The following is an 8,915-nucleotide window of genomic DNA, read 5'->3' as shown; positions in this document are numbered from 1 at the left end:
TCATCAGGGAGTGACCAAGCCAACAACCAGCTACCTTGAGACTTCGACACCCAACTCTCCCGGCTTGTCGATATGTGACTTAATCTCCAAGACCTAAGCACATATAGACTTTGTTTGCCAATAGGGATTGAGTGACTTAGAACTTATCAGGTCTTGAAACTTGTGGGATAGGGAGATTTATTGAAGGAGGTGGAGGAAGTGAAGTATGATTTCCAGTCCCACTAATGCACAACAAAGGGATTGATCTTTCACCTTGATTGCCATTCGGAATATCATCTTCATTAGGAAGCTTCTTCCTAAAGATTTGGGAAGACCATAGTTGTCTAAACTAGATATCTATAATGGGAGAAATTCAAGTTAGTTGATTTAAAGTCCTTAATATAACACCCAATATGAAATATTAAGGCTAGGACCCAATAACCTATTTATAACTGGAAGAGGGATGCCGTAATCCAAATTATAAAATAGTTAAAGGTAGGTAAATGACGATTTACCAATTTCCACCATGAAAAACGAAATATAATTAAGTTTTAATTGGATTTGAAACTCCTAGATCCTTTGAGATACATTGAACTTTTCAATGGCATGTTTGAATCTCGAATGTGCCCTCTCAAGTTTGTGACTGGGATGCCGAGGATCACAAACAAGGTGTGAATAACCATACAAATTGACTTGGTACCCTCAACAATATTACCTAATCGATGTGCCGGTTAACCACACACGCTCCACCGATCTATAATAAAGTCGAGTTACCCTTTGCCACTCTTACTAGTCCATGTCTGTGTGCCGGTTAACCACACACGCTCCACTAACGACTTGATAAGGTACAAAGTGTAATTTTATGGGCTAGCACCAATTTCACATTTTCCTAAAGTAACTAAGATTGGAAATTTATAATGTATAGTTACTTTATAATTCATTATACTTTTAATGTGTATTTAAAGTCGTATCCTACCCGTTCGGCTAACGACCCTCCACCGATCAAGGAAGCGGTGGGTGAGATTGGACACCCATTAAGTCACCATTTTATAGGCAACAACCTTATACCCCCCTTATAGACCGACTTCGTAAATGAGGCCTACTAACGGTAAGAATGACTTATTCTTATACATATCTATATAATTAAAATTATAATAATAGTATAAGGGTGTATTTTAAACAATTAAAATACTTGGTGGTTTAATCTATTAATTAAACTATACTCTTAATTTAATTAAACTTAAACCATGTCTTTATGGAATTATTAACTCTTTTAATTAAACATTTTAATTAATTTAATGAAGTCCATAAAGTTTGAATTTTTTTTTAAACTTAAAAAAAATTAAAGTGTAAGACTTTACAAATTCCAAAACTTGAGGGCAAGAATTCAAACTATTCCAAGTCTCTTCAATTTGTAACTTATGAGTTTTAATGGTTCATAAAGTTGAAGACTCTTCATTTTATGAAACATACTATTCTTTAATGAAAACTTTTAAAGAAGTGACTTTTGGTTATCCATAACTTGAAGACAAGTTATGGACACCATCATTGCCATTAAGATCATGAATTAAATATACATGGAGGTTACACATAATTCCTATGATCTTGTAAAAACTCATAAGAACACAAATTCATGTCAAGCAATTTCAAGAAATCATATAAACATATACAATACTTGAAAATTTATAAAAGTCATGCAAAAATGGGTTAACATAATCATTATCATTTTGAAAAATAGATTTTACAAGTCCAAAACGGATTAGGATAATGAATTTAATCCATTTCTAGCAACAAAAGACGAAAAAGCTGCCCAGCACGCTCCTACTCGTCGAGTGCAAGATCCTACTCGACGAGTAGGATGAATTTGTTCATGGACTCGGCGAGTCCTCCCCATGAACTCGGCGAGTCCAGTCGACAGTGAGCAGAATTTTCGATTTTCAAGCAGTTTTGCATCAAGTATACAGAAAACAATCCTAGGCTCTGATACCACTGATTGGTTTTGAGCATTCTAACACTTCCTAAGTGTACATGCAACCCTAATAACCTTGAATCTATGTTTTCTCTATATACATGCAAATTTCTTTTTCAAGGTTATTTCCTAACTAGCATGGCATGGGGAATATATGAAACATAAAAACTAGTAAAAATACATACCTTGTTGTTGCTTGGATTCCTTCAAGACTTTGTGAGCCTAACACCCCAAATGTTGTGCCTCAAATGCTTCACACAACACCACAAAACTTGGAATAACTTGAGAGAATACTTCTAGCACTCAAAATCGGTTATGCCCTCTCTTGTAGCACTAGGTCACCATTTTGCTAGCCAAAGGGTTCCTTTTATAGTGGTGTCACAATTAGGGTTTCATTAAGAAGACCCATAATTGTCATGACTCTTCATTTCTCATGACCCATGGGTTTGTAACTCCCATGGACTATCCATGGAGCTCCAAATGGTTACATCCATAACCCATAAACCATGGATCATTAATCCACCATAAAAGAATTGATGATTGTCATAATCAACCCTATCTATTTAATTAGTCTCACTTTGATCACCAAATTAATACTAGATTAATACTTGATCAATACTAATTAAATAACACTATTATTAATATATTAGAACTTATAATATATTAATAATCATAAGTGCCATATTCTCTCATTTAGTCTATCCAAGTATTGCAATGCCATGCAACCCAAATGGACCATGCCGGGTCGGATCAAGTACATACCAAATAAAGTTATGGACTTAGACACTATATCCAATAGTATTAACATGTTTTTTTTGTTTTTAAAAATATAATTTATATTTATATTAATTGTTTTTGGTTAAAAGAATAAAATATGTTTAATATTTGTGTACAAAAAATGTTTGTATATTAAAATAAAATAATTTAATAAATTTAGAAAAATAAAATCAAAAGAAAAAAAAAGGAATGCTAGGAGTGTTACCATTCCCTACCAAATGCTAAGATGAAGTTTTAATTTGTAAAAAAAGAGGTGGCATTCAAAAATATGACTTGGCAAGGTGTTAAGAGTGTTACCACTCCCCCTAGCCTTAACCATTCGTCCTTAGCACTTTAAGCAAACTTGTCCCCTTTGTCATAAGCCTGTCTCCCATGCCTTTAAAGCATGATTAGACAAGTCATACACTTCTTCTTTTTATGCATATCTCGAAAATTACATAAAGATGAAGAAAGAAAGTCAAACTTTTATAAACACTTTTATAAAATATAAACATTGTCTTTTAGGAAAAAGACAAAAGGATTCAACTAGTCCAAAAGTTTGTACATGACTTATAAATCATTCCATATGGTATATATTAAGTTACTTTCTAATGGAATTTATTATTTCCATGAAATAAATAATTTCCAATTTAATTATAAGAGTTTATTGAATATTTATTAAAGTCAATTTCTAATAATAAATCAATTGTATCAAGTTGTTGTTAGTGTGACCCATTAGTATCATATGTTATTTAGTAATATCACATTAATATGACTCTTGAGCATACTAGGCCTTTCAGATATTGGCTTGTTTATAAAAGAAGGGAAAATTGTCAAAGGGGTGACCCTTTATGGGATGTACTAGTAGGAAATGGGCCTTGGGCTATTTTAGTCACTTATCTATTTATCTTTATATGTTGAATATGCAGCTGAATTTTGAAGAAACTTTGGTAATAGGGTCAACACTATTGATCAAGCATGATTGAAAATCATAATCTGTTTAACTTCAATCCCCAAGTTGTTTTACATGCTCCTTAGGAAAGTCATATTGAATCACTAACATAGGTATGGGATTTTCCCACAAAGTGAGATAAATGTTTATGATTTTGACAATTTTCATGTGTGAAATTACACTTTTTTTGTTATTATGGAAACTTTGACCCATTTGCCTTAATCAAATTGGGTTATCTTTCGTCTCTAGATCGTTTTTTAAAGGTTATTATTTAATATTATAGTTTCTATAATGAAATATAGAGTAAATTACATGTTTGTTCCCTTTGTTATATCAATCTTTATGGATATGTTATAGAAAAAGAATATTTTTGCATTTTTCGTCCCTATTTTCCTATTTCTTAACATTTTTCATGTAGAAAAATAGGTATGGTTCTAAGAGTTTTCAAATTCTTACAACTCCCTAGATCATTTTTATTTAAGAAAACTATATGTTTGATTTTACTTCACTGTTTTAATCTTTAAGTTGATCTCATATTCTTTATTCATATCAGTTTCAAAATTAGGACCAAACCCACATGACATTGGAAGACTAAATTCTTTTTATCTATTTCTTGATTGTAATCTATTTATTGGTTATTAATCTGGATTGTTATGTTTGACAACTGAATTAATGGCAAGAAGGAAAGCTTTGCTTCGTGGTGTTTTTGAGTTCCAACAAGTGCTTCACATATTCAAGTTTTTACAACTAACTTTACATGATATGCCATGTTTCTCTTCTATCCCCCCACTATATAATATTATGGGTGGAAAATTCTTTACATTTTTTATAGTTGTAACTCTTGAAGGATTTATTGTATACAGTAAAGAAGAAGGCAACATTGATATGATTTTAGTTTTGGTTTGTGCATGCAAGTTGTTTGGAGAGGAGCATGGAATAACAGTGTACTTTGCTATTTCTTTCATTTAAGCTTCATTTACCACAAATAATTTGAAGTAAGTTGCTATTTTATGCATTTAGGATTTTTTAGTTAAAATGCAAGAAATAGCAGCATACCTTAATTGATTTGACTTGAAAAAAAACAAAATTTACTCTTTTACTATACAAGTCATTTTATGTCCCTAAGTGTAGGAAACTTGTAGAAAAAGAGTCGACACTAGTTGAGATGGATGCCTCTTCACGTGGTGAAGTTGCAAGGCTTAAAGCTGTCATGGAGACTATCAAAGGAGAACTTACTCACTTTGTAACAGCCCGGATTCCCAGGTATTATTTATTTATTTGTTTTTGGTAATTTGTGAGGAGACTCGGCGAGTTGGAGCCTAGACTCGCCGAGTATGATCGCGGGTTCGCGTCCGGACTCGGCGAGTCCAAAAGTGGATTCGGCGAGTCCACGCTGTTTAATGAAACCCTAATTTCTCGGGTTTGAGGCGTATTTAAAGGGCCTTATGGCCGTCATTTGCACTCATCAGTCCCCAGAGTGAAACCCTAGAGCGTTTGAGTGATTCAATTGAGGGAAGGAGCCATTATTGATCTTGGAGTTGTTCTCTAGCAAGGAAAGAGGAGATCTAGCCAAGAGGAAGCAAGAGAAGGGTGGATTCTTGAAGATTTGAGGTCCAGAACATCACAACTGAGGTACAATCTCGAATCATTCTCTGTTATTGTGATGTTCATGTAGATTTAGGGCTTTTGAACCCATTTGTGGCTAGATCTAGTGTCCTCATGGTCCCTTAGCGAGTTAAGGTCCTGGATCTGGACCCATAGAGGTCCAAAGCACCTCATTGCCAAAGCTTTATATGCATCCATGGAGGTTTTGGCTTGGGATCAATGTATTTGAGGCTAAAACACCATTCATGAGCTATTCAATGCTTGATGAGCATCAAGACTTGGACTTTACGTGGTCAATAAGCTTAAGGAGACTGGATCTATGAATTAGTGAAGCGGATCTGACCTCAGAAGGTCGTTTGGGGTTGTGCATGGAATGCACTCGCCGAGTCCATTCCCCAGACTCGGCGATTTGGTGCGGGTTGTTCAACGATTGCGAACCAGGGGTTGAGTAACCGAGTCGGGTGAGTGACTCGGTGAGTCGGAAAAGATTCAGAGGGATCGGGTTTTCGTAGGAACTCGGCGAGTCCACGCCAGACTCGGGGAGTCGGGTTGACCGTTGACTGTTGACCAGTGTTGACTGGTTTGACTTCGTGGTATTAGTCAGCCAGAGTCAAGTAGTATTAAGTAGAAATACACTTGTGTTGTAGGAGGACGATAGCTCGGGAGATCGAGCACTAGCGGTTAAGAGATTTACGAGTTACCGAGACACGCGAGGTGAGTCTTCTCACTATACGTTACCTTGAGTGGTATTATGAGTTGACCAGAGGGTCTTATGTGTTATTTATGAGATTAATTGCTATGTATGAGATTACGTGCTATGTGTTATATGTATGTTGTATGATTGTGTAGACCGGACCAGAGGGTCCAACAATTCTGAACGGGCCGGAGGGCCCAATGAGCTGTGACCGGACCGGAGGGTCCGACGAGCTGCAAGACTGTAGGGTCCCGCTGAGACATCTAGACCAGAGGGTCGGATTTAGCCTTGAGTGGCGTATTTGTGGTATGTGGTATTTTGGGGAACTCACTAAGCATTTATGCTTACAGTTGTTGTGTTTGATGTCTCAGGTACCAGCGAGGACCGTGGGAAGGCGACGGATTGACACGTACACACACATCGATGGAGTTTATTATGTGTAGAGGTCTTGGGATTTGTTTTTGAAAACAGTATTGATTATGGATTTTGATTTGTGATGTGATACATTATATGATTTGAAAAAGAAAAATTATTTTGAAAATTTACGGTGTTACACACTTGTTCCTTTTAATGTTGTTTTTTTCTATAATAAATATTATTCAATATTAGCAATTTGATACCTTTATTTACCATTGAAAAGATTATTTGAATTTGACATATTATATTTTTTGAAATGAATTATCTTTCTTGTGTATGGTATTTTATTTTTTATTACAAAACTTTAAATGTGCTATTTAATTTGAAAATAAGTAAATCTATTAAAAATATACATTTTAAAATTTTTTTATAATTATGACATGCAAAATTGTGTGTCGTCTTTCTTTATGACAGGGGCTTTAATGATACACATTGTGTGTCGTAAATGCACGTCATAAGGTTACGACATGCAAATGCGTGTCGTCTTCCTTTATGGCAGGGGCTTCCTTGACACGCATTTGCGTGTCGTCCGACCCTTTTACGACACACAATTTAAGGGTATTTTTCTAGTAGTAACAATTGTTGTTATATGATACTTGGCCAGTGGAAAGTAAGTATCCCAACTCCTGGAGCATATCTTCAAGTGTCTGAATCGTCCGCTCACTTTGTCCGTCAGTTTGGGGGTTGAATAATGTACTGAAATGCAGCTGATTACCTAACTCCTCGTGAAACTTCCCCCAAAACCTGGAGGTGAAACGAACATCTCGGTCTGAAACCACAAAAATTGGCACCCCGTGCCGAATCACCTCCTCCTGAATGTAATGTCAACTAGCTTTTTAGCGGATATACTCTCAAAAATTGGTTTGAAGTGAGAATTATTGGTTAATCTACCAACAATCACCCAGACAAAATCAACTCCACGCGTTATCCTTGGAAACTTTATGATAAAATCCATGGTGATCTCTTCCTATTTGCAAATTAGAATGGGTAATCGTTGCATCTTGCCGTGGGGTCTCTGATGTTCGGCGTTAACTTTCCAGAAAGTAAGGCACCGCTCTACAAACCATGCTATCTCACTTTTCATAGAGTATCACCAATAACTCAAATGCAAATCCCTATACATCTTTGTGGCCGCTGGGTGGATCGAAAATTTTGACTTATGAGCCTCTTCTAACATTATCTGCCTCACCCCACCACTAGTCGGAACCCAAAATCTACCACACTGAGTCAACAAGCCCCGACCATATTTGCCGAATAAAGGAATATGCCCCCTGATCTGCTCTGCCTTCTAATTTTCATTTTCAATCAATCCACCTGAGCCTTCTTGATCATATCCAATAACGGAGAAATAATAACCATCATCATATATATATCCACGATAGGTGCACTCACTAACTTACGACTCAAGGTATCGACCATAATATTGGGCTTTCCAGGGTGGTATAGGATCTCGAAATCATAATCCTTACCACATCCAACCATCTCTGATGCCTCATATTCAAATTCAGCTGATCCATTAGGTACATCAAGCTCTTGTGTTCAATGTATATAGTACACCTAACCCCATACAGATAGTGCCTCCAAATCTTGAGGGCAAAGACCGCAATCCACAAATCCAAATCATGTGTAGGGTAATTCACCTCATGAGTCATCAGTTGCCTCGAAGCGTAAGCAATCACATATCCTCTCTGCATGAGGACGTCTCCCAAACCCGAGATAAATGCATCACAATAAACAACAAAATCGTCCTTGCCCTCAGGAAGCATGAGAATCGAGGCCTCATATAATCTTTGTCTCAGCGTCTCAAAAGCTAACAACTGATCGGGCACCCACCAAAAATTAACATTCTACTTTGTCAAGCGGGTCAATGGCATAGTAATCTTGGAGAAATCCTGGATAAATCTCTGATAATATTTTGTGAGACTTAGAAAGCTCTGAATCTCAGATGGAGTTCTTGGAACCTCCCATCGCATCACAGACTCAATTTTGGACGGATCGACCAATATACCCTTCTGTTTGACGATATGCCCCAAGAATCGCACCTCGCACAACCAAAACTCACATATGGTGAATTTGGCATACATCCTATCTCTTTCCGTAGGGTCTATAATACCTCCTGCAAATCATCATCGTGTTGTTCCTTGGTCTTAGAGTAAACCAAAATATCATCAATAAACACGACTACTAATTGATCCAACATCGATATGCATACCTGGTTCATGAGATCCATGAACGCTACTGGTGTGTTGGTGAGCCCGAATGACATCACCACGAACTCATAATGACCATAACGAGTCCTGAAGGACGTCTTCTACACATCTTTTTCCTTGACCCTCATCTGATGGTAACTTGATCGCAAATTAATCTTGGAAAACCATGATGCACCCTGAAGTTAATCAAACAGACAATCAATCCTCGAGAGTGGGTAACGGTTATTCACCGTTAGCTTATTCAACTCCTGATAATCTATGCACATCCTATAAGAACCGTCCTTTTTTCACGAACATGATTGGTGCTCCCCATGGAGAGATGTGAGGTCTGAT

This window comes from Lactuca serriola, chromosome 7 (genome assembly GCF_051521515.1).
Source record: "Lactuca serriola cultivar US96UC23 chromosome 7, Lser_US96UC23_V15, whole genome shotgun sequence".
NCBI classification, from domain to species: domain Eukaryota; kingdom Viridiplantae; phylum Streptophyta; class Magnoliopsida; order Asterales; family Asteraceae; genus Lactuca; species Lactuca serriola.
The sequence above is the reverse complement of the archived record's forward strand: the minus strand, read 5'-3'. Positions refer to the sequence as shown.